Source organism: Puntigrus tetrazona, chromosome 4 (assembly GCF_018831695.1).
Source record: "Puntigrus tetrazona isolate hp1 chromosome 4, ASM1883169v1, whole genome shotgun sequence".
Classification (NCBI taxonomy): Eukaryota; Metazoa; Chordata; class Actinopteri; order Cypriniformes; family Cyprinidae; genus Puntigrus; species Puntigrus tetrazona.
This window is the reverse complement of record NC_056702.1, coordinates 14,998,485-15,012,599: the sequence shown is the minus strand read 5'-3', so window position 1 is coordinate 15,012,599 and position 14,115 is coordinate 14,998,485.

Sequence of the window (14,115 nt, the reverse complement as noted above, 5' to 3'; positions counted from 1 at the left end):
GCGGTCTGGCATGCAAGTAAGTTTGAAATGTTCTTAGTAGCTGTTTCTGATCAAAAACTGCAGCCAATTTGCTACACGTTGTGTCATAATCAGCTTTTGTGTCATCTACCAAACTATCCCAGTAACTGAATGCAGCACCTGCCAATCTTGAAGGAAGGACTTTGGCAAGCTGAGGTTTGTCCATACCTGAGGTCTCACAGCATACTTGAAAACGACGAGCCCATTGAGAAAAACTTTCGTTGCCATCCCCAGTGAAGTCTGGGGGTAAAACAGCTCTGAAGTGCACGTGTGGGTTTGTTCCATTGTCCTCCGCCATTTTTCAAAAGAGTGAAGTCAATGAAGTGTTTTATCAGTTCAATCCAGCAAAGTCTCTTATTGATGAAAATGATCTGCAGGACAGATTTAGTATGGTGAAGGTCGATGAAGAAGTTCTTTTCTTTTTTTTTTTTTTTTTTGTTTAAGTCTTATTTGCAATACCGTGTCCTTTGATTCTGAGTCTATGTGCAGTTACCGAAGTCTGCCACGGGAGGGAGTAACGCGCACACACGCAGAGAAAAGTGAGCGCTGTTCAATCCTGGCAAAAAGCCAACTTCTAATAATCCAGTCGCAAACGTCTTCTTGCACTTTTTTTCAGAAAAGAAACGAAATAACGAAATAACTTAACATGAAATGAAAACTCACACGATGGTGAAAACAAAAAAATACTCTAAAATTACAAATAGTCTGTCGGAATACAGTCCACGAATTTGTAATGGTATGGAAAGCAAAACACGGTTCAGTCTAAATTAATCCACCAGTACAACTGATCCAGTATACGACGAAAGGGCAGTGATAATCATACCATACCAGTCCAACAGCAACTTCTCCAAAGATGCCGGAGGTAACCACCGCTGCCACCAATAAATATGTAAGGCGTGAGGTTTCTGCTGGTGTAAATAAAGACGAAGGACTTGAAAATACCGACGACTAGTAATTTTTATTGAGCCAGCTTTGGGAGGACAACCACACTCGTCTCCGAGCCCGCTAAAATCTTTCCCTCTCCCGCGTTTCCCTTTTACCTCACCAGCCCCTCCTTCCCAGAGGACGCAACACCAAAATAAAAGTCCTTAACAGAAACATGCAAAAATAGAACACAATGAATATTAAACAAACAACTCCACACTACTAATATGCCTGATTTGGGCATTTTCACTGAACAGGAACAGACCATAGATATACAGGACAACTGTAAGAAAATCCTGATGGATCTACAAATTACTGGTGATTTCCAAAGTGACCCAGAAATGAAAATGCTCAAATCACACAGACACTCCAGTTCCCCAAATCATCAAAGGACAGAAAGGTTCTACTTGAGAAATTCCAAAACCTTGGCAAACCACAGGATCAGACTGTTTAAAAAGGAGTTCCAAACAGAGCAACAGCTCTGAGACATACGATTACTGCTTGTACTGTAAGGGTATGTTATCCAGAAAATAACTTTCGTGACATATGAAAAGATGAGCCCTAAGCACAGAGAATAATGTTGAAGAGGGACCTGAGTTGAGAGACAGAGTCTTTGATATAACATCTGCTCAATCCACAGTGTCCCAGCCAATTTCAAGTGAACTTTGGTCAGTGCTGGGCAAAATGCATAAGCATGACATGTCCACTACAATAAGGAATGATCATTATGTCTTGAAGTTTGCCCAGTGCCTCTTTAATAAGCATGGGAGTGAGAGATCAAAGCATGAGTATATAAGACAAAGCAAGGGAATTTGGGAGATTAATTATGCCACACAGCAAGAATCCATAACATGGAAGAGGCAATAAAACCAAGTAACTTTTTTATCATTGCTAGTGCTGTCAAAAGAGTTTCAGGTTTTGATCACAAAAACAGTACATTCAAAGTTTGGTCCTGAAAATTGGGCATTCTCTCAGAAAGATAAGTGACCTCATTATGTATCGTGCTCTCATGGAAGAGGACCAAGGGGTGACTGCTTCCATCTGGAGGTTTCATACACTTGTGGTCTGAATTAGTTTCCTATTCTGCCTTATCAAACCTGAGTGACGCAAAATACAAGAAGAGCACCAGGCAAAAAATCTCCTTTTTTCCCACTGAACACAGTATATTTTATTTTCACATGTAAATTTATGATTAAATTAGCATGCTTAGATGTGAGTGCATTAAGTGATTTGTTTCTCAAATGTTTGCTGAATTGTGGGCTGGAGTAAAGCTTTTGATGTGAATGGCCCTTTCCCGCTGGAGAGAATTCTACCCTAAAAAGAAGAAAAATAAAGACAGACATGTTAAATTTTAACCTAAATCTGTTATAACAGTTATCTTTTTAATTCCTGTACTCTTGCTATTAGCTACACAGAACTGAGGGAACCATGCACATCGACACATAAAAAACTGCATATCGCAGAAATGGTATGACAGAAAATTTTAGTGGTTTTGAAACCATGACTTTTCCAAACCACCTTGCATCGCCCCATGCCTATTCCTCAACTAAGCAAGCCAGAGGCACATCTAGGATGTTAATCAACAAATAAATCAAGAAAGCTCTATGCACTTTTTTTGAAGCGAGATTCTATTTTTTGCCATTTCTTTCCTTTTGTCACGTTGTGGTTCAGGAAAGGAGCACTCGACCTGTCGTCAATAGTCAAGTCACCTTTATTTATATAGCACTTTTTTACAATGCAGATTGTGTCAAAGCTTCTTTACAGTGATAACTGGTGAATAATTTTGCCCATCTTAAGTAAATTCAGTATTGATTCATTTGGTTGTAAAAAAATATATCAATAATTAGTTAATTCATTTATATATCAGTATTGTAAAATAAAAACGATGTCATTGTCCAGGACAGTCCTGTTTACATACAGTGGTGTCAATGCAGGCAAATAAAAACATTGAATATGAAGTGAAATGTGCAATAATGCCTTATAACACACACTGTCTCATTCCATTAAGGCCCCTTGCGTCTCTGTTTGTCATTGTATTGAAAATGAAATCAGACTTTACTGTTAATACGACTATAATTAATCTTGTTGTGATCATCTTGTCTGGACAAAATGGATTTATAAGCAGGTTAGATTTAAAACATTAATGTCGCAGTAATTATTCATGTGCTAAAGAAACTGTGTAATAAGGGCAAATTAATATACATTATTATCCCTTTAATGTCACCCTAGTTATGTCTGAACATGTTAGTTCATCTTTGACTTGTTATTATTTCCCAGATATAGATTTAGTATTGAGACCAAAGCCCACTTTCCTTGCGTTGGCAGATTTGAAGTGTTTGCACCTATAGCAGTGACTTTCTTCAGGCTTGTTCTGCAGACAGGGTGATCATACTCTATTACGTTTCCCTCAGGACTTTTGTAAAAGCAAAAAAATGACCATAACTCAGATTTGATCCTTCTAGAAGGCTGAAATCTCCCAGGGCTGTCACCGCCTTCTGCCATTTTGTCTCATTCAAAAAACAACATTGCATGCTGCATTTGCATCAGGCTGATGCTAGATGGATAGGATTTACTGTAAGTTTTTGTGATAATCAAATTGTAAATGATATTACTAACCTTCAGTACAATTTACCATGGTTTATCATGAAACCAGTAATTGTTTCATCTCTAATTGTGATGCACATGCTTTGTGGCTAGTATTTTGATGTGTTCAGTAGTTTGCATGATCATTTTAAAACAACAGGGAAGACTTGGCCTGTGTAAAATCTACATAATTTTATAGTAAAATTATCCCTCAAGGTATCGCTGCACATACAGTATTCACACACTCCTGACTTCATCTGGTTGAAAAACTTTGCCATTGGTATAGTTTTTTTAATAGAATTAGCTTTACATGTATCCCCTCCATGCCCATGTGTTTTGATTGGTAGGCAGACAGGCTCTTTAAGCCCATACATTTATACTGTGCAATATTTTTTAGATGACTATTTTTTACACACTGCCTGTGTAACTTCTGGTTCACCTCATCTGCCTTACTTGGTTACTCAAGGAATTATTTAAATGCAGTGCCATGTCCATCACTAGGCACACTTGATAATGTGCAGTCAATCCAATAATATAAAACATAAAGAAACAGTTTTTTTTTTTTTTTTTTTTTTAAAGCAGTGTAATAAAATGCCATGTTAATGAAAATAATCAAACTTGATTTTTAGCAGAATATATTGTGGAAGGGTAAAGAAAAACACGGCAAGGAGAACTCAAATAAATATCCCGGAGAGTGGATTTATTAAATAAAAAGAAGGTAATATGGGTGCTGGTCAGTGTCCAAGTGGTGACAAGTGCTGAGGTGCTCTCTAGTCCTCTTCCTTCCTCCTAATGCAGTGGGTCCATGCCGTGAAGTGGTGGCAGATCGTTCACAAGCTGCTATCTATGGGGAAAAAGAGAAAAGACGTTACTCCCAGCTTATCTGGAGGCCATGCTCACCTTCTGGCGTGCCTTGTGGTGCTCTTATAGCCAGAGGGGAATGAGGAGCAGCTGCAACCCATCAGCTGGTAATGGGTGTGGACAGACTGGATGATGAGTAACTTCCTAATGCTAAATTCTGAAAAAAACAGAGGTGCTAATAATTGGACCTAAAATCCACATATATAATAATCTAGAACACAGTCTAAGACTTGATGGCTGCTCTGTTAATTCTTCATCGTCAATTAGGAACCTAGGTGTGCTGTTTGACAGCAATCTTTCCTTCGAAAACCATGTTTCCAGCATCTGTAAAACTGTGTTTTTCTATCTTAAAAATATATCTAAATTACGACCTATTCAACCTCTAATGCTGAAATTTTAATTAATGCGTTTATGACCTCGAGGTTAGATTATTGTAATGCTTTATTGGGTGGTTGTTCTGCACGCTTAATATACAAACTTCAGCTAGTCCAAAACGCAGCAGCTAGGGTCCTTACTAGAACTAGGAACACTGCACTGGCTCCCTATCAAACATCGGATAGATTTTAAAATCTTATTAATTACCTATAAAGCCCTGAATGGTTTAGCTCCTCAATATTTGAGCGAGCTCTTATCACATTATAGTCCTGCACGTCTGCTGTGTTCTCAAAACTCTGGCTATTTGATAATACCTAGAATATCAAAATCAACTGCGGGCGGCAGATCATTTTCCTATCTAGCACCTAAACTCTGGAACAATCTCGCTAACTCTGTTCAGGAAGCAGACACACTCTGCCAGTTTAAGTCTAGATTAAAGAGTTTAGCAATATTTCTAAGATGAAAGTAGGCAGATTTTGTAACATGAGTGATATGGTGTTCGAAGGACAGGTTGCTGTCCAATATCACACCCAAGTCTTTAACTGTCGGAGTAACGTTTATATCACATCCATCTAATTGTAGTTTGAGCTCAGAAATTTGCTGTAAACATGAATTTGGTCCGATAAGAAGCACCTCTGTTTTATTAGAGTTTAATAGAAGAAAATTTCTAGTCATCCAGTCTTTTATGTCTTTAACACACTCTGTTAATTTAGACATTTCTGATAACTTATCAGGCTTAGATGAAATGTATAGCTGTGTGTCATCAGCATAACAGTGGAAATTAACCCTGTGCTTTCTAATAATGTTCCCCAGGGGCAGCATGTATATAGATGTGGCAATACTGAGTGGAAGAAAAGTTATATTTAAAGGAACCGACTACGCCACCCCGTAAAAGAAACCGGGGAAATAAAAATTAGGAAGCACAGATTCGTAGGCCGGAATAACTCGGAGAGACGTGGGAACAATGTACAAAACTTTATTTTCGATATCCACAATAAATAGTTAAAAGTCTCAAGATCACTCAGTATCAAGTCAATATCACACGGTCACAAAAAGGGAGCTCTGTTTCCTTTAAATAAAGACATTTAGAATACTCAAAGAAACAAAAGAAAAATAAGATACAGCACAGACTTTCCACGGCAAGGGCAGGCTAGGCGAAGTGAGGATCCTAATGGTGCACTCGTGCATCCCACACACACGCAGACACACACACTCTGTTGCAAAAACCTGCTTAACCGTAGCTGGCACTTCAGTTCCTGGCAACACTGCACTCACCGTACACTGGCCAGAGGGGTCCTGCCTCGACAGGGCATCAGCATTTCTATTACTCCTACCTGACCGATACTTGATCGTAAAATCAAATGCAGCAAGCTGGGCAGCCCAGCGCTGTTCCGTCGCAGCAAGCTTTGCGGTTAACAAATGGCTAAGAGGATTATTGTCAGTATAGACGATACACTTATGCCCCAACAGATATTCGCGAAACTTTTCAGCCATGGCCCACTTGAGCGCCAGGAACTCCAGCTTCATAGAGCTGTAGTTAACCATGTTGCGCTCAGTGGGCCTAAGACTGCGGCTGGCATACGCAATAGGTCAAACTCTCCCTTCCTGCTCCTGGGAGAGGACTGCCCCCAAGCCACCATAACTGGCATCTACCTCTAAAATAAACGGCAGGGAGAAGTCAGCGTATGCCAACACTGGAGCAGTTGTAAGCCTAACCTTCAACTCCTCAAAGCTGCGTTGGCACTGCTCCGACCAAGCGTCAGAAAAGCTCTTACCTGCTCGCACCCGGGGCCTGCCAGCAGCACACTCAGCTACAACCTGGTGCAAGGGGGCTGCCAACTTCGCAAAGCCCTGCACGAAACGGCGATAATAGCTGGCAAACCCCAGGAACGAGCGTAGTTCAGACGCACTGGTGGGACACCGCCACTGCGAGACCGCCTCAATCTTGCTGGGGTCAGTGGAAACACCTTGAGCAGAGATCACATGACCCAGATATTTCACCTCCTTCTGAAAGAAGGCGCACTTCGCCAATTTGGCCTTCAAGCCCTCACGCCCCAAGCGACCCAACACAACCTCCAAGCGCTCCAGATGCTGCAAAACGGAGGTGGAGAACACCACAATATCATCCAGGTACAACAGTAGCGAACTACCCTGTTGATCCCCGAACATCCGTTCCATCAAACGCTGAAAGGTGCTTGGAGCGTTGCACAGCCCGAAGGGCATACGATTGAATTCGAATAGGCCAAATGGGGTACAGAACGCTGTCTTGGGTTTATCCCTTTCGAGGACGGGGACCTGGTTGTAACCACTAGCCAAATCCATAGTGGAAAACCAACCGGCCCCCGTCAAGAAGTCGAGGGACTCTTCAATGCGAGGGAGGGGAAAAGCATCCTTTCTTGTCTTTGCGTTTAATTGACGGTAGTCAACGCACATGCGGAGACTACCGTCCTTTTTCCTGACCAGCACTATGGGCGATGCGTAAGGGCTGCAACTTTCCCTGATTACCTTGGTCTCCAAGAGCTGGTTAATGTGGGACTTGACAACGTCATATTCTGATGGCGGAATCCGCCTGTACCTCTGACGAACGGGCACTGAATCCAGCACTGGTATCTCATGTGAAATCAAACCTGTACAACCCAAATCGCCATCATGAGCTGAGAATACAGATTGGTATTGAAGAAGTTTTTGTTAATCAAAATATAAAGTAAATCTTATATAATTTAGTTACCATTATAACTGCAGTCAGACATAAGCTAAGAACCCCACTATTTAGAACCCATCTGTTTTTGGCATTTTACATCTGTTGTCTTACACCTGTGATCCTCATTAACAAGGGTAATTCAGGAGGCCACCATTTATTACTGTGACGTGGTAGTGTGATGACCATATAAAAACCCCTGAAGAGTGGTAAGCGAGAGGGCTGGCTATAGAGTGGTTCTGTGTGGACCTTAGACAGTCTCGGCTTATATTGATCAATAAAAGTCTGAATTTTTGCTATCAAAACCTAATGCTCGGAGTCTTCTTGAATCCGGGGAATCCACAACAATTGGCGCCACGAACAGGATAGAAAAGGACAACAGGGTGGATAACATGCGAAGCGAGTTTTGGGGGACAACACAACAACTTGGCCAAAGGTAAGCAGTTTTTGCTTCATAGTTAGGTTGTGTTGTTCGCCAGAACCTACTCGTGGTGAGACACCTTATGTTCTTCTAAAAATAATCGAACCGAGTGAAGAAAAGATTCTTATAATTGAAAGAAAATTGGGTTTTGATTTCAAAAACACTAAATGCATGCAGTAATCTGTATTTTCTGTTGGTTTGGACTTGAGGAGAACAGCGAATGCAGATAGAATATATGTTAGTTTGTAGATAAAAGGTAAAATCCTGCAGGTGGATTAAAGCGCTGCTGTGGGTGAGTCCAAGAGAGGTGTCAAATTCCTGAATTCAGTGTAAATTCCTCCTTGGCAATTAAAATTCCCAATTTTTGTGGGTATTGGATAAATTAATTACATTTCAAACTCAAGTAAAACGCAGAAAGTAATACAAAAACGACAATAGAAAAATTCAAAAAGGATAAAGGACCCGTAATTACATAAAGTGACAATAAAGTAAGGTATAACGAGCCGAAAAGAAGGTTAAAACTGTTTAAAGCTGGATCATGCCAATACCAGACATTAATTGAGGTGGAAAATTCCCACGGGGTTTGTTATTTTGGGCTAGCTCTGTTTGTCTTATGTGTTTATTATTAATTTGAAAGATAGATTGTTGAAGGGGTATGTTGAAAAATTGAGATAGGAAGTGGAAGAAAAAGAATTGAGGTCTAGGTGTGGGCTAGAATGAGTGTTAGTTGAATGACTGTCTGAAGGACCACATGTGAGGTATAAAGTTGGGAAAAAGATTGTCTTCGCTTGGGTAGCGGAAGTGTAACAAGTAAGGCAGAGTACCTGGTTGTTAGATAATTTCATTGGATTGCGGAGGAGTATCTATGAAATATTTGTTTTGTGTTTTAGTGTTCAGAAATTGTTCTATGTAAAGTAGGTACTAGTTGTGTGAGCTCAACTGAATGTGTACGGTGTGACTGAAGCATGAATGTATGAACCTTTCGTAGTTTTGTCTTGTTTGGATGATATAAATGAGCCCTATATATAAAGGGACTTATGATTAAGTGATTAAATGAATGAGCCCAGTACATAAAGGGACATAGCTGGTAAGTGTTAAAATAAATGAGCCCTATAGGATAAAGGGACACAGTTGGAATGAATGTATGAGCCCTGTAAATAAAGGGAGTGTGTGTTCATGAATGGATAAATGTATACCGCATAATTAAAGTTATTGACTAAAGTTAAATATCGCTTGAATAGATTCTGGTGACTATATAGTACAGTGATAAAACATATCTGGTATAGTAAGTCGCAAACTTATTGAGGATACATACGATATATTGCTGATAAAAGTGGTGAATATTGTAGTTTGGTTTACGGGTACAGTAGACGTTTATCATAAAATACTTAAGAGTTCTTACTTTAAGAGCTATTGAAGGGAAAAACTATTCTTACAGGTTAGACGGGTTGACTTATAGCAAAGTTATGACAACTCCGGCAGAAACATTGGAAGCAAAGTATCCTCTGCTTAAGGAACTGATACATAAGCTCTGCAGAAAGTGGCAAAAGAGAACAACAAATTTGAGTACTAAATGGCCTGAAGAGGGAACATTTGAGGTGACATTGTGTGAGGAAATGGAAACATTGGTAAAAAATTACAAAACTAAAGGCATATTCCTGAACCGGGAAAAGAGAGAAGAAAAAAGACAAAAAGAGCAAGAAGTTTTAAAATTATTTAAAAAAGAAGGCGAAGATTTATTAAAAACCCTAAAACAGGCTCGAAAAATTCTGAAAGAAGCAAACCAAGAAATAAAGAAAAAAGAAAAGAGGTTAGCAGATCCCCCTCCGTATGGAAACGCTGAAGGACAATTTCCATTACTCAAGGGAAAAGTTCAAGTGTTAGGCGAGCTTGGGATGGAAGGGGAAATTGATTTAGAACAAGAGAAGCCGACAGGACAGGATGTAAGACCCAAAACAAAACCAATTAAAAAGCCACAAGAAAGCGATTTAGACTGTTACGGAGAAATACAGACAGCCTTAGACAAAATGAAAATACCATATGAACAAAAATCTCAGTCAGAAAGGGAAAATGAGGATCTCAATGAGGGATGCGGGCTAGAAGAAGAAATAACACAAAAATTCAAAGATACAGAAATGAGGTTAAGAGAGTTTGCATCTGATGAGAACAGGGGGACACTCCATAAAGGACGATTAAGATCGCAGAACAAACAGCTTCCAATCTTAATTAAGGGTACAAGGGCACAATATATTCCATGGGCCACACAAGATGTAGAGTGTCTGATCACCCGGTTACCTGACATGCACGAGGGAGCTGGAAAATGGATTAGGGTGTTTGAGGAAGAGACAGCAGGCAAACTTTTGGCCGTGGGGGATGTCAAAGCACTCCTAGCAAAAACTATAGGAGGAATAAAGACACACCCAGCTGTGCCCACATTGACCCCTCCAAATACAACCCCGACACCTACACCCATTGTTAATGTCTATGCCCAGCCAGGACCCCCTGAGTGGAAAAGAAAACAACTGCAACCTCCAAAAGGAGGAAACAGAGCTGTTAATCTTCCTCCAGGACTGTGCTGGAAATGTGGACAGCCAGGACATATAAGAAGAGATTGTCCCAACCCATGGACAGCAGACCCCGAGTTTAGAAGGTGGGCAGGGGACCAGACACGCTATCAAAATGTTGCAGGCCCATGGAGAAATCCAAATCCAAATTATTAGGGGTGCCCAGAGAATCTTATAGGGGAGAGTCTACTACCAGTTTTAACAACCAATGCAAATCAAGAACCCATATTGCAAATAGAAGTAGAAGGCAAAACAATTCCAATGATGATAGACACAGGAGCAGTCTATACATGTGTAAAATCAAATTATGCCTCACACCTCCCCATGTCTGGAAAATTTGTAAAGACAGTAGGATTCTCGGGACAAATACAGTTAATCCCTATGACAGCTCCAATTTGCCTACAAACAAAAGACAAAAGTGTAACCATGCCTATTCTGATATCAGATCAAACGCCTATTAACCTATTAGGAAGAGATGCATTGTGTAAGTTAGGATTGCAAATTTGGTGCTCTACTGATGGAGTGTATGTAGATATGCAGGGAGCTCAAATGATGATTTCCGAAGCTGAAGCAAACGTATATTGGATAGGGCAGATAGAAGAGGATGTAAAACAGATCATTGACGAATGGGGTAAATTCATTGAAGCACAGACCCCCGAGTTACGAATACCCAAGACAGGATTTCATTGCATAATGAAATATGACCCAACAAGAAACAAAATTTTAGAAGAAAAATGGCAGGAAGAAACAAAAGAACAACAAATTGAAATGATCTCACAATACATAATAATAGGTGAACAAGGAGCAGCCTTAAAAATAACCGAAAACGAATTCATAAACAAATGGTTTGATATGAATGATTCAGTACCGCATATACCTTTATATGTAGGGAAAAAATGGGAAACCAAGCATTTAGGACAGATGATGAAACAAGCCACGCAAAGTAAATGGGAACCGACAATAAATCCGTTAATCTTTCATTCCACTGACCAAAACTACATAAAAATTCTATGTGGTACTTCATTATTAGGCATTCCACAGGAGGTGATTATCAGACAAAAGCAATCCGAGCAAGTAATGGCAACACCAGACTCAGAAAGAACTACGGCTGAACTTTTGCAGGGGGCAATAAACCAGGTGCCGGCTGAGCTATGGTCCCAGCATGAGACAGACGTAGGGTTAGTAAGGTCAGCCAGTCCAGTACAAGTGAGGCTAAAACCAAATGCACGCCTTCCTCGGAAAAGACAATACCCATTGAGTCAAGAGGCTGAATTAGGCATAAAAACCACAATTGAGGGACTTGTTAAAGCAAAAGTGTTAGTAGAAACAAACAGTTACTGCAACACACCCATCTATCCGATACTCAAAGCAAACAAAGTCAAATGGCGTCTTGTACATGATCTGAGAGCAATCAATGCTGTAACAGAAGATTGGCCAACAGATGTTCCCAACCCTCATACATTGCTAACAAACATCCCCTCCCGCAAGCCAAGTACTTTACAGTAATTGACCTTGGCTCAGCCTTTTTCAGTATTCCTGTAGCAGAGGAAAGTAGGTATCTGTTTGCATTTACGTATGCAGGTAAACAATACACCTATGCGAGACTCCCAATGGGATATAAATTGTCACCACACATATTTAATCAGGTTCTCAAGACCGACCTAGAAGACCTTATGCTAGAGAGCACCTGTTTACAGTACATGGATGATGTGATCATCTGCTCAACATCTCTAGAACAATGTCATAGAGATTCCATCAAAGTGCTGACGAAATTAGCTCAAGGAGGTCACAAAGTATCCAAAACCAAACTGCAATATTGCTTACCAAAAGTAGTATATCTAGGACGTTTGATTTCCTTTGGTACAAAAATTATTGCACCCACATCAGTTCTAAATATTCTTATCTTAGATGCACATGGTTTTGACCATGGTGCAAAGGGGGAAGTCATAAGGAAAATCATAAAGAAAATTAAAAGACTAGGCTGTGTTTACCATCCTCAGTCCCAGGGACAATTTGAAAAAGTAAATGGTCTTCTCAAATCCAAAATTAACAAAATAGTCTGGCACTGATGAGTTACCGCATGCAAACTAACTGAAACACACATCTAACACCTCACCAAATGCTTACTGGATGCATGATACCTGCACCATGTAACAGAGGTCCCTACAAGGGACCCCCACTAGAACAACTACAAATGGAGTTAAAATCATACATGAAAGAGCTAACGGCTATCCATAAAGCTATTTGTGCGCAGGAAAAAAGAAAGGAGCTGTCGGAGCAGACGGAAACCAGCTGTCCCATCACCCCAGGAGATCAGGTCTATCTGAGAGTATTCAGAAGGAAATGGAACGAGCCAAGAAGGGAAAGGCCGTATAACATCACAGCAGCAACACCAACTGCCGTTCAAGTAGAAGGAAGCAGCACGTGGTACCATCTGAATCACTGCACAAGAGTTCCCAAACAAAGACCAGCCGCAATACAGAATAATAAAGAACATGCAACAGAGAGAGCTCAGCAAGACAATGGCGAGAATATTGTTGACCACATGCCTGATCAGCACATGTCTGTCACAAGTTCAAGCCACAGATAACATCACAACTCCAGCCCCCGCAAGTCAAGCACAGAACAACTCTCTGCCACACAACCTCACTTTCCTACCATCAACTTTTCAGCCCTCCACCAAAACCAGCAGCGACTCAGTTGAAGCAGGACAACATGGAAAGCGACGCAGGAACAGCGAGGACAAGGACAATATGTACGAGGATGACACCAAGCTAGATGTTTTGTGGGAACTTGCACAAAGCAATCAGTGGTATGAATGGGCCACCTTCACAACAGCAGAATTAAATAAGAAAGACTGCCTAGTATGTACCAAAACACCGGGAAGCCAAGTAATAGCCGTTCCAAATCCATACAACTACGAACATTGTGCAAAATTCAAAAGAGATTATTGCCATTTGGGAAGAGACTTCCGACCCTTCTGCCCCGCTGAATGTTTAAGCTCCTAAGTAATGCCAACCACAAACTTCTTTTCAAACATATACCAAGACTGAGAGCCAAATGTAGAACTCTGGATCTAACAGAGAACATGAGAATTCAAAAGGACCAAATAGAAATTCCAACCTGGTACACCATAGACTATAGTAAAGAATATGAGTGCTTTGCCAAACCAACAGGAAGTATAAGTGTGGGACAATTCAAAGGGAGGTGCAGCGTCACATGGAACCTTGATGCCAAAATCTATCGAGAGGCTGATGATCCTATGGAACTTCCACCCTTCCGGCATCAGGAATCAGGAGAGGAAGGAATATATATCCAGCTAAAACATGTGAAAATCAAACTATATCATTTCCCGAAGCAGACAGATACAAGGATCAAACTGCAGCACTAGCAGACTTTTTCTGGATTTGTGGAAATAGGAAACTTTTACCTTCATTACCCCTAGGATGGACAGGAAAATGTACTAGAGTACGGTTGATACAAGAAATCCATATTACAGAATGGAATCCTGAATCCCTTTCCGGGAAAAATAACGCAGCTAACTCCAGAGCTAAGAGAAGTTATAAACCAGATCCTAGAGTATATATAGATGCTGTAGGCCAACCAAGAGGTTTACCCGAGCAATTTAAAGCTAGGAATGAAGTTAAATCAGGTCTTGAATCCATATTCAT